This window comes from Sapajus apella, unplaced genomic scaffold, assembly GCF_009761245.1.
Source record: "Sapajus apella isolate SASKATOON/1434 unplaced genomic scaffold, GSC_monkey_1.0 scaffold36, whole genome shotgun sequence".
NCBI classification, from domain to species: Eukaryota; Metazoa; Chordata; class Mammalia; order Primates; family Cebidae; genus Sapajus; species Sapajus apella.
Window position 1 is genome coordinate 22,076,421 of NW_022436976.1, and position 13,558 is coordinate 22,089,978.

General features: G+C 41.1%; 1 protein-coding gene across 1 annotated transcript in view; it reads right to left on the bottom strand.

Annotated features, from left to right (window-relative positions):
• Positions 1–13,558, bottom strand: part of ROR1 (receptor tyrosine kinase like orphan receptor 1) — a 403,384-nt gene that overhangs the window by 288,147 nt on the left and 101,679 nt on the right. The window lies entirely within an intron of this gene.

Sequence of the window (13,558 nt, forward strand, 5' to 3'; positions counted from 1 at the left end):
AAAGAGAAACCTCGTTGCTGTACCTCTTCGGGGCACAGGTGTCTTCGGGCACACTTCTCCCCACTTCTGGAAGGAAGCTCCTTCAGAACAAAAGCCATACCCAGAAACTACCACTCTCCCCCAAAGCCCCAAAAGCTGCCATACTTCACTGTTCATTCAACGGAACAATACTCACCCCTCTGTAGCCCCAGCTTAGACAAAACCATGAAGGAAAAAAGAAATACCAGCCTTCAGGCTTCCCCAAATTCCTTCTCACCAATTGCTTCCAGATTGTACCTGTCCATTTCCACCCACGTGCCTGGTTTCCCTAGAAGGAGCCCCAAGCAAAACCAGTATCTTTCACTGGAAACTATGCTAACGTTTCTAAATCTTTGGTCCCTATTGAAACATAGGGATCTGTCTCATTGCTCAGCATACTATTCAAATACAGCTTTTGAAAATAATAATAACTATTATATAATAATAGCTATTATATGTTTTTTCTATATACCAATATACTTTCAAAGTGTTTTCCATGTATTAACTCATTGAACTCCTGCAATAATTCTAGGAGATAAGGAGGGGGGATCCAAGATGGCCGTTTAGGAACAGCTCGAGATTGCAGCTCCCAGTGAAAGCACAGAGGCTGCAGGTGATCCCCAGGCAAGCAGGGCCTGGAGTGGACCTCGGCAGACCTACAGCTGAGGGGCCAGACTGTCAGAAGGAAAACCAAGGAACAGAAATAACCTCATCATCAACAAACAAAACGTCCACTCAGAGACCCAATCTGAAAGCCAGCAACTACAAAGACAACGGGTGGATGGATCCATAAAGATGGGAAGAAACCAGTGCAAAAAGGATGAAAACACCCGAAACCAGAACACCTCTCCTCCTACAAGGGATCACAACTCCTCACCAGCAAGGGAACAAGGTTGGATGGAGAACCAGTGTGATGAAGTGACAGAATCAGACTTCAGAAGGTGGGTAGTAAGAAACTTCTGTGAACTAAAAGAACATGTTCTAACCCAATGCAAAGAAACTAAAACCTTGAAAAAAGATTTGATGAAATGCTAACAAGAATGGACAAAATAGAGAGGAATATAAGTGAATTGATGGAGCTGAAAAACACAACACGAGAACTTTGCGAAGAATGTACAAGTATCAACAGCCGAATTGACCAAGCAGAAGAAAGGATATCAGAGGTCGAAGATCAACTCAATGAAATAAAACGGGAAGACAGGAATGGAGAAAAAAGGGTAAAAAGGAATGAACAAAGTCTCCAAGAAATGTGGGACTATGTCAAAAGACCTAATCTGCGTTTGATAGGTGTACCTGAATGCGACGAAGAGAATGAATCCAAGCTGGAAAATACTCTTCAGGATATTATCCAGGAAAACTTCCCCAACCTAGCAAGGCAGGCCAATATTCAAGTCCAGGAAATACAGAGAACACCACAAAGATATTCATCAAGAAGAGCAACCCCAAGGCACATAATTGTCAGATTCACTAGGGTTGAAGTGAAGGAGAAAATACTAAGGGCAGCCAGAGAGAAAGGTCGGGTTACCCGCAAAGGGAAGCCCATCAGACTCACAGCAGATCTCTCAGCAGAAACCCTACAAGCCAGAATAGAGTGGGGGCCAATATTCAACATCCTTAAAGAAAAGAACTTTCAACCCAGAATCTCCTATCCAGCCAAACTAATCTTCATAAGTGAAGGAAAAATAAAATCCTTTGTGAACATGCAAGTACTCAGAGACTTCGTCACCACCAGGCCAGCTTTAGAAGAGCTCCTGAAAGAGGCTCTACACATATAAAGTAACAACCAGCACCAGCCACTCCAAAAACATGCCAAATGGTAAAGAGAAACAACACAATGAAGAATCTGCATCAACTAATGGGCAAAACAGCCAGCTAGCACCAAAATGGCAGTATCAAATTCACACATAATAATATTAACCCTAAATGTAAATGGACTAAATGCCCCAATCAAAAGACACAGACTGGCAAATTGGATAAAAAGCCAAAACCCATCGGTGTGCTGTATCCAGGAAACCCATCTCACATGCAAGGATACACAAGGGCTCAAAATAAAGGGATGGAGGAAGATTTACCAAGCAAATGGAGAGCAAAAAAAGCAGGAGTTGCAATTCTCATCGCTGATAAATTAGACTTTAAAGCAACAAAGATCAAAGGAGACAAAGAAGGACATTACATAATGGTAAAAGGATCAATGCAACAAGAAGAGCTAACAATGCTAAATATATACGCATCCAATACAGGAGCACCCAGATACATAAGGCAAGTTCTTAATGACTTACAAAGAGACTTAGACTCCCACACAATAATAGTGGGAGACTTTAACACCCCATTGTCAACATTAGACAGATCAACCAGACAGAAAATTAACAAGGACATCCAGGACTTGAACTCAGACCTGGACCAAGCAAACCTAATAGATATTTACAGAACTCTCTACCCCAAATCCACAGAATATACATCCTCCTCAGCACCACATCACACCTACTCTAAAACTGACAACATAATTGGGAGTAAATCATTCCTCAGCAAATGCAAAAGAACAGAAATCATAACAAACAGTCTCTCAGACCACAGTGTAATCAAGTTAGAACTCAGAATTCAAAAACTAACCCGGAACCGCACAGCTTCATGGAAACTGAACAACTTGCTCTTGAATGTTGACTGGATAAACAATGAAATGAAGACAGAAATAAAGATGTTCTTCGAAACCAACGAGAATGAAGGCACAGCATACCAGAATCTCTGGGACACATTTAAAGCAGTCTCTAGAGGAAAATATATAGCAATAAGTGCCCACATGAGAAGCAAGGAGAGATCAAAAATTGACACCCTATCGTCAAAACTGAAAGAGCTAGAGGAGCAAGATCAAAAAAACTCAAAGTCTAGCAGAAGACAACAAATAGCTAAGATCAGAGCAGAATTGAAGGAGATAGAGACCCAAAAAACCCTTCAAAAAAATCAATAAATCCTGGAGCTGGTTTTTTGAAAAGATCAACAAAACAGACAGACCACTAGCCAGATTAATAAAAAAGAAAAGAGAGACTAACCAAATTGATGCAATAAAAAACGATAAAGGGCATACCACCACAGATTCCACAGAAATTGAAACCATCATCACCAATTATTACAAACAACTCTATGCACATAAACTAGTAAACCTGGAAGAAATGGATAAATTCCTGGACACTTGCCTCCTCCCAAGCCTAAACCAGGAAGAAGCCGAAACCCTGAACAGACCCATAACAAGGTCTGAAGTTGAGGCAGCAATTAAGAGCTTACCACCCAAAAAAAAGCCCAGGTCCAGATGGGTTCACAGCCAAATTCTACCAGACATACAAAGAGGAGCTGGTACCATTACTTCTAAAACTATTCCAAACAATACAAAAAGAGGGAATTCTTCCCAAATCATTTTATGAGACCAGCATCATCCTGATTCCAAAACCGGGCAGAGACTCAACAAGAAAAGAAAACTTCAGGCCAATATCCATGATGAACATAGATGCAAAAATTTTCAATAAAATACTGACAAGCCGATTGCAACAGCACATCAAAAAGCTTATCCACCATAATCAAGTAGGCTTCATCCCGGGGATGCAAGGCTAGTTCAACATACGCAAGTCTATAAACGTAATCCACCACATAAACAGAACCAAAGACAAAAACCACATGATTCTCTCAATTGATGCGGAGAAGGCCTTTCACAAAATTCAACAGCCCTTTATGCTAAAAACCCTCAATAAGCTAGGTATTGACGGAATGTATCTCAATAAAAGCTATTTATAACAAACTAACAGCCAATATCATACTGAATGGGCAAAAACTGGAAGCATTCCCCTTGAAATCTGGCACTAGACAAGGATGCCCTCTCTCACCACTCCTATTCAATATAGTACTAGAAGTTCTAGCCAGAGCAATCAGGCAAGAAAAAGAAATAAAGGGTATTCAAATAGGAAAGGAGGAAGTCAAATTGTCTCTATTTGCAGACGACATGATTGTATATCTAGAAGACCCCATTGTCTCAGCCCAAAAGCTCCTGAAACTGATAAGCAACTTCAACAAAGTCTCAGGATACAAAATCAATGTGCAAAAATCAGATGCATTCCTATACACCAATAACAGACTTAAAGAGAGCCAAATCAAGAACGAACTGCCATTCACAATTGCCACAAAGAGAATAAAATACCTAGGAATACAACTACCAAGGAACGTAAAGGACCTCTTCGAGGAGAACTACAAGCCACTGCTCAACGAAATAAGAGAGGACACAAACAGATGGAGAAACATTCCACATTCATGGTTAGGAAGAATCAATATTGTGAAAATGGCCATATTGCCAAAGTAATTTATAGATTCAACGCTATCCCCATCAAGCTACCAATGACCTTCTTCACAGAACTGGAAAAAACCGCCTTAAACTTCATATGGAACCAAAAGAGAGCCCGCATAGCCAAGTCAATTCTAAGCAAAAAGAACAAAGTGGGAGGTATCACACTACCAGACTTCAAACTATACTACAAGGCTACAGTAATCAAAACAGCATGGTACTGGTTCCAAAACAGAGATACCAACCAATGGAACAGAACAGAGGTCTCGAAGGCAACACAACATATCTACAACCATCTGATCTTTGACAAACTAGACAAAAACAAGCAATGGGGAAAGGAGTCCCTGTTTAATAAATGGTGTTGGGAAAACTGGCTAGCCATGTGCAGAAAGCAGAAACTGGACCCCTTCCTGACACCTTACACTCAAATTAACTCCAGATGGATTAAAGACTTAAACATAAGACCTAACACCATAAAAACCCTAGAAGAAAGTCTAGGCAAAACCATTCAGGACATAGGTGTAGGCAAGGACTTCATGACCAAAACACCAAAAGCATTGACAACAAAAGCCAAAACAGACAACTGGGACCTAATCAAACTCCACAGCTTCTGCACAGCAAAAGAAACAGTCATTAGAGTGAATCAGCAACCAACAGAAAGGGAAAAAATTTTTGCAGTCTACCCATCTGACAAAGGGCTGACATCCAGAATCTACAAAGAACTAAAACAGATTTACAAGAAAAAAACAAACAAGCCCATTCAAAAGTGGGCAAAGGATATGAACAGATACTTTACAAAAGAAGACATACATGAGGCTAACAAACATATGAAAAAATGCTCATCATCACTGGTCATCAGAGAAATGCAAATCAAAACAACATTGAGATACCATCTCACGCCAGTTAGAATGGCAATCATTAAAAAATCTGGAGACAACAGATGCTGGTGAGGATGTGGAGAAATAGGAACACTTTTACACTGTTGGTGGGAGTGTAAATTAGTTCAACCATTGTGGAAGACAGTGTGGCGATTCCCCAGGGACCTAGAAATAGAAATTCCATTTGACTCAGCAATTCCATTACTGGGTATATATCCAAAGGATTATAAATCGTTCTACTGTAAGGACACGTGCACACGAGTGTTCATTGCAGCACTGTTTACAATAGCAAAGACCTGGAACCAACCCAAATGCCCATCGATGATAGACTGGACAGGGAAAATGTGGCACATATACACCATGGAATATTATGCAGCCATCAAAAACGATGAGTTTGTGTCCTTTGTAGGGACATGGATGAACCTGGAAACCATCATTCTCAGCAAACTGACAGAAGAGCAGAAGATCAAACACCACATGCATTCACTCACAGGCAGGTGTTGAACAATGAGAACACATGGACACAGGGAGGGGAGCACTACACACTGGGGTCAGTTGGGGGGAAATAGGGGAGGGACGGTGGGGAGTGGGGAGCTGGGGAGAGATAGCAAGGGGAGAGATGCCAGATGTAGGTGATGGGGAGGAAGGCAGCAAATCACACTGCCACGTGTGTACCTATGCAACAATCTTGCATGTTCTTCACATGCACCCCAAAACCCAAAATGCAGTAAAATAAATAAAGGGGAAAAAAATCTAGGAGATAAGTATTATCAATTTTCCTACTTTTTTAGAGTGGGAATCAGAGGCACAAAGAGAGTAAGCAACTTGCCCCATGCTACTCAGCAGGTGAGCAGCAAAGCTTGGAGTTACATGAGGGCAGTCTGGTTCCAGAGCTTATTTCCTGGGTCACTATGCTATTTTATATCTCCAGGTTACCTTGGTGACTTTCCTGACTCACCTGAAAAAAAAAAATCACCAAAACCAAAACACAAGTCAGGCACTTTCCCCTCTTTTCCCGTAGAAGGGAAAGAGTAGTGTTCTATTCTTACCTCCATTTACCAGCATTTCCCACATCGAGTCAATTTGTATAATCCCCTGTCTCCTCCCCCTAGTCAATGAGTTGCTTGTGGAGACAGACTTTATTCATCTCTGTCACAGATCAATAAATATTTGTTGAATTTCTGAATAAATAAATATACTCATTTAAAAAGGGGGAAATGCTTTAACCTAAGAGAGAAAAAGGATCCCTGGTTTGGGGATGAAAAGGCTGAGGCTACAGTCCCTGTCACCAACTAGCTGTGTGACCTTGAGCAACTTACTTCACCTCTCTGGTCCTTAGTTTCCTCATTGCCAAAATGAAGGTGTCAGGCTTGATGACCTCTGAGTCCCCTTTCAGCTGTGGTATCTTAGGATCTGGCACTGGAGCAGACCAGTGAGAGAAGGGACTAGACGCCAACTGGTCTTCATGTGTCACTCACATCATACCCACAGGTGCAGGAGCCATCAGTCTGATTTTACTGAAAGTCATCAGAAAGAGCAGGCAGGAACACTAACTAGGAAGGTGGGGTGGCAGATTGCAGCCAAGCCTATTGGCACCACCCTCCACGTGAGAATCACCCGAGAGGGGACATCAAAGGGGTACAAAGAGTCCAACTGCTTTCTGGGGGCTGCTGGCCATTGGCGTGAAAAGAATGAGACCAGCCACTCTGTCTGCACCAAAGCCACCGAAATGCCTGTAAATCAGGAAGGGATTACTTCACTTGACTAAAACCTATGATGTTCCTTTCACTGCTTTTCCCCCTACTATCATTACCCAGTCAAGCATGCTGGGCAATGTAAACAGGTGATTAACAGGCAGGTTTTGGAAGAAACCAGGAGTAGGAGCTGGATCTCTGCTTAGTGCATGCACTATCTTCTTCCTCACCTGCCCTCCTCTGAGCAGGAACCCATTCAGCCATACAGCCGCCCATCCCTCTGGAGGAAGATTTCTCCTAGAGGCGAGGGAAGGAATATGGTGATGGTGGGAACCTCCTTTATTCAGCAACAACAAGATGAACCTGGCATGAGAAATCAGACTCAACTCAAGCTGGCAAAACATCTGACGGGTGCTGGTGGCCAGAGACAACAACATGGATTATGGACAGTCACAAATGGCAGAGGACACCAATCAACAAAAGGATTCCCTGTGTTTTCTGGCCTTTTCTCTGAGGCCAGCTCATTTCACCCAGTCATAACACAGGTTTTAACAAAAGCTCAGAACTGGGAAATGAGGCTTTTGTGTCTTGTCCTCCAGGTTATGGGTATTTTTATTGGAAGGTGCCTTCTTTCCTGGGCAAATATTTTATGGGGTGTCTTTGAGTGAGTGGCCCAGAAAACAGAGGAAGGAGATGTTAAAAAAATAAAAAGAGAGAGATGACTTTTAAGACTGCAACAAGAAAAGTTCAGATGAGGGACAGAAAGGCTCCACTGTCATCACAGCAAGTCAAGAAGCCTGCCCCAACAAGACATACAACTTAAAGGTTGGGCTCAAATTTATAGATGTTCTTTTTCTGGCTTCAAAGACAGTGCAGTGTAGGGATATTTTTTTTTCTCTAGAATGAAAAAAAAATCTAAGAGTTGGAAAGGCCTTTGAGCCCAAACAATATCTAATACATAAATCCCTCTACAATCTTTCCAACAAGTGTTAACCCATTCTCTGCATTCTCACTTCTGGGACAGGAAACTTATTATTTGCCCTTTCCACTTCAGAGATGCTCCCATCATTGGAGGCTTCATCAAGAACCTGAGCTGAAATTTGCTTTCCAGAAATGTCTACCCATTTTTTATCACTCCATACAACATAAACCTAAGTGTTAGGCTACCGATTATCTTCGAAACATTTGGAGACATTCCTTATGCTTTTCTGGGTATAGTAACCCTATAATCATCAACCAAAATATCTTCCAAGCTTGGATGCTTTCTTCTGGACTCATGCCAGCTAATTTTTACCTTAAAATCTTCACCAAAATGAACACTCCTTTTGTAATCAGCCCATGACAGAAAGGGACAGGATGATCAGGACTCTTAGAACTCTCCATTTCCATCAGCACTGTTTTCTCAGTGTGGACACGTCACATTGTGGACCAGTGACATTTGTAACCATAATCTGACTCTTGTCACACATATTATTGCCAGGTTAAATATTCCTCCATCCTGCTCTTGTACAATTGGTTGTTTGAGCCAGGGTATGAAATTTATATTTTCCCCGGTAAATATCCTCTGGTGTGGAATCATTCAAGCTGTTTGAGACATCTGGTTTCAGATTAAGTCATCCACAGGTTCACAAACCTTCCAAACATTGTGTCTTCGATGAACTTGATCGAAATGCATGTCATCTTTGTCTAACCAAGCCATCAGTATTGAGGTTGAACAGAATAGGCCAGAGGCCAGAGCTCTAAAGGGTGCCTGCTGCCAGTGTATTCTTTTCAGATTAATATTTTTCAAGGATCAGTATTTTTTGATGCTGTCTCACAGTCCTCCACGGCCTCCTGGGCCTAACACCCAAATCCTTCAGTGAGATCTGGTCTTGGCAAAGTTTCCTGGTACAAAGAACAATTTGCCTTTCCCAACACATCCTACTATTCCTTGCCTACAAGTCCAATTTTGCTTCTTTGCCTAAAATGTACTTTTCTTGTTTATTCACCAGGGGATCTCCTACTAATTTTCAGGTCTCAGCTCAAAGTTGCAACTGTCTATTATCTGCTCCATGTGCAGAATTAGGTGTTCAGAGTATCCTGTATGATCCTCTCCTATAGTACCTAACATATGGAGCTGCAACTGCCTGCCTGTCTCTCAGAAGACTAGGTAGAGAAAATGGGTGGTATGTCTGCCGTTATCCCCTACCTACCCTCAAGGAAGATTGTTCTAATCAATCACTATGTCCAGACAAATCCTCAGAATTCTTCCCAACACAATCTTCCAGGCAGCCACTACCAATCAGTAGATTAGATCTAACACTTAAGTTGAAACTCTATGCTATTTTATACTATTTTATATTTCCTTAAGGGCAGATGCCATGCTTCATTCACCTTTTTATCACTAGGCCTAGCAAAATGTCTCATAAAATTAACTCAATAAATGCCTGGTGAATGAATGACTTTGTTTACCAGAGAACCAGCATTTTAAAAATAAATTTGTTTACCAGAGAGCTAGCAGTTAAAAAATAAGTTTCCCCATGCTCATATAAGATCTCTATATACAAAATAATTCTGGTAGTGACAAGAGGTAGTCTTTTGCACTAATTGTAATTAATATTCAAGAATAATAATTGACTACTGCTTAAGAATGTTCTCCACCTGATTCTGAGCAGAGCTTCCTGAAAAGCTTGGCCTGATTGGTCTGATGTCCATAGCCCTCATGTGACACATGTCCATGCAGGGCCTCAGTGGCCTGGAAGCAATTTGACTGCCTTCCCAGCTTTCTGTATCCTAAATCTCTATTAGCTGATAGCAATTTTAGGAGGTCTGAATACCAGGGTTGAAAATGGGTCTGCCAAAGTTTTATCTATATATAAAAAAAGATGTATATCATGAAGATTGTTTTCCCATGAAACACTCTTCAGAGACAGTGCCTTAACCAAAAAGAAAAATTCCTAAAGAAATTCATTTATTATCACACTCTAGTGTTGATAAAGATAGCCTCTGGGATGAGTCCGGAGGCAGCTGTGCTTATGTAAAAGTTAAATAAGGGCCAGCAGCATCACCAACTATTATTAATTATTTAGTAATTAGCCATTCTTTGTGTATCTCTGCCTATGGACAGGATATTTTAGGTCTTAGATTTAATCTAGTCTCCAACATTACTCTTACAGAGCCACAGTGTACACAGAACATAACTCACAAATTAGGAGGATAAGAAAATTAAGATAGAACAGTCTCCTTCATTTTCATAAGTAACTTTCAGAGGTCTAAAGAACACATTTGGGGGCTTTGTGAGGATGTTCCATAAACTGGAAGTGGTTAGTAGTACTTGACTGATAAATAATTACTGGATGGATGGGTGGATAGAAGGATGAAAGGATGGATGGATGGATGGATATGCAACTTCATGTATGAAGTAACTAGAAAACCAGACATTCTATCTCTTGATTCAACTGCCTAGCAACCAAAAACAACCTGGCATAATCAACAAACAGAGCTCAAATTAAATCATGAGTAAATTGAGTAGATGCAGATTCTTTTATAGGAAAAGTATCTTTTAAATAGGTAATTTAAAAGATTATAAAGAAAGACTTTGGATTCAGTCATCAGCGTGACTTCCCCAGCAGTACTGCAGGAACACACAATGTGGTTCTCCTTGTGTGAAGCCTCAGGTTTTTCTCTAGCTGGGAAACTATTACCCCATCAGCTTCTAAACATATTATCATTTGCATCAAGCTGGAAAAGGCCCCATGAGAAGAACATTTTGGCTGTTAGACATTTCTATATTTTGTTCCGAGTGAAGGGCTCCAATCTTTCCATGCTTATTAATTCCTTAGCATTCTTTAAGCAGCAATACTGATAGCTAACATTTATTAAGCTCTTACTTTGAACCAGGCACTGTTCTCAGCATTATACATGCATCATCACATTTAACTCTTAGAAGAGCACTTGTAGTCATTGCTATTATTACCCACATTTCACAGATGAGGAAGGAGGCACTGTGATGGTAGGCAATTTCTTATGTCATCCAGCTAAAACATGGCAGACCATGAATTCCATGCCCAGCAACCTGTCCTCCTAACCACTAAATTCCTCCATTAAATGACTATGGTCCATACCATTTTCATAAAGCGAAGATCCGCACTCCCTTAATCTTTACTTTTCGGGGACCCCCATTCTAACCACTAATATAATAAAACACACACAAAAATCTATTTCAGCTCAGATGATTCTATTTCTATTTCACAATAGAAATGTTTCTACAAAGAAAATTGAGTTTCCCTACCTTGATCTCATGCTGGTGCTTCTTGCTGTCTTCAACTCTTAAATTAACATTACTCAGGTCTACTCTGAGGGAAGTTCTGTGATTATGTTTTCTGAGGTCAAATAAGCCTGAAAAAGGCTGGATTAAATAGCTAAACATCTCTTCACTATAAGACTCTCAGTTCTCAGAATCTTTATTTATTGATATGCATTATACATCTTCAAGGGTGGGCCAGGATATAATACGCAGTGTTTCGCAAACCTATCTGACTAGAGACGCTTTTGTCACAGAATACCTTGAAGGCCCCCAGAATCCACAAGAGAAAATTCTGCCAGAAACGAAAGTGGTCCCCACGTCTGCAGCTTTGGCCCTCATCTCAGACCACAGGGTATCTTCCTAGTTTGCCTAAAGTTCTGTCTAAATTATATACAGGTTTTCAATTCCACTTCATCTCAACTCGCTCCCTCTCGCAAACCCTGTCCCTTTGGCAAACCACAATAGAAGACATCACCCATAAGGAAGGTATTTTTGTATTCTTTATGAATTCATTTTATAATTTTCAGGTCAAATTTAGTGCCAGGAAAAAGTCATCACTCCGGATGAGCTTCCTCTCAGCAGATAATAGGAACCAAGTCATCTGCTGGGGATTCCTTTTTCTGCCTTCCTTATGAGACCGCTGTTTAAATAAATAAAGCTTCCCTCAAAGCTTATGTCCCTACTCAGCTGTAAGACCTGACTCATTCCAAGTTTCCGGGGCTTCTATCTCTCCCTCCTCTAAAAGTTTATTTTCCTTCAAATTAAGTTGTACTTTCAATATAAGTTTTAATAGTTGGGGTTTCCTCACCCTTTAGAGGAAATGAATTAACTGATGAAATTACTCAACAAACGGAGGCTCAGGACTCATAATGCAACAAGCTTCATAGGGACTGAACAGACTGCGGTCTGCACTCTCATGACTTTGCAGCCTTGTGAGGGAGACTGGCAAGAAGGAAGTACATGACTATGCAGCAGTAACAGATTGTGACAAAGGCCTCCAAAGTACTTATCAAAAGAGAATGAATGCCCTGGGTGAGAGTGACCAGGGAAGCAGATGGAGTAGAGAGGGCTCCACCATTAGGTTTTCTGGAAAGGGGGAAGGATAAAAGATGGATAGGTTGGTGCTGAGGAGCAAAGTTAGCAGAGGCCAGACCCACAGAGTCCTGTAAGCCAAGCCAGCCCTTAGCCTGTAAGCAAATGGCAGCTGTGAAGAAGTTTTAAACCAAGAAGACTCATGATTAGATTTCTGTTTCCGGGAAAAAAGAAAAAAAAGGAACCACTCCAGCTACAATGTGGTGAATAAATTAGAAGGGGACAGAGAAAATGTACAAAGACTGTCAGGAGATTGCTGCAAGCTGCAGATCTTGAAACTGTTAAGCAAATAACAATTAGGTTTATTTCCAATCAGTTCCTCGTAGCCAAGGAATGGTAATGGTGTTGTCAAAGCAAAATGGAAATAAAGGGATATAAAAAGGCTTGCGAATGCTCAGGGATATTTGGAAATAAAGCATTCACAAGCATTCCACATGAGTCCTATAAGGCCCTTTCACTTCCCTGGTTCTCCCCTGGCAGACCCTGCTATACACTCCGTGCTGCTGAATGACAGCAAGGCCTTTCTGGAGTCCCCAAGGCCACACCATCTGTCCACACTCTAGCTGGGTGCCAAAGTGGGGCAAGGAAGCAGATGTAAAGGAGAAAAAGATGGCATGCGATTGAGCCAGATGCCGGAGAGGTCCTTGGAGGAAAGTACTCTAGAAGCACTACTCACTCAGGAGGGATGTTTCTGTGGTCAGAATCCAGGCTTGAGGTTAAGGAAAGTTTTACCCTCACCCACAAGCAGCCGGCAAAGCCTCACCTGTGCACATTAACAAGGAGGCTCTTTGTCTTGATATGTTCTTACTAATTCATCAGATAGTTTATAAACTTTGACAGCATACATCAAATGGGACCAGTCTCATTCATTTACTGTTACCCCCCCCAAAAAAAGTTTAATAAATTGTTTCTTCTGAATATAGGAGCTGATAAATTTTCTTCTTTAAAATTGAAATATAAATCTTCCCTTAAAAAATCAATATCCTTTAAATCTTCTCTAGTAAAGAAAAACATAGAGGTCTCCTCTGGCCTGCTGTAAGAAGCAATGCCATTATCTTACTGAGTAAGATATACATGTCTATTGTCCTATACATGTCTATTGTCCTCCCTGTACTCTTGTGCTACCTTCCTGAAAACACCACCTCATCCTACTCCCTCCAGGGCCAAGCCCTTTACTACAATTTTACAAATGAAGAGTAAAAAGTATAGGCTAAAACGCATTTTACTCTTGCCAAGTGCCAGATCTTACGCAAGTGCCTTATACACA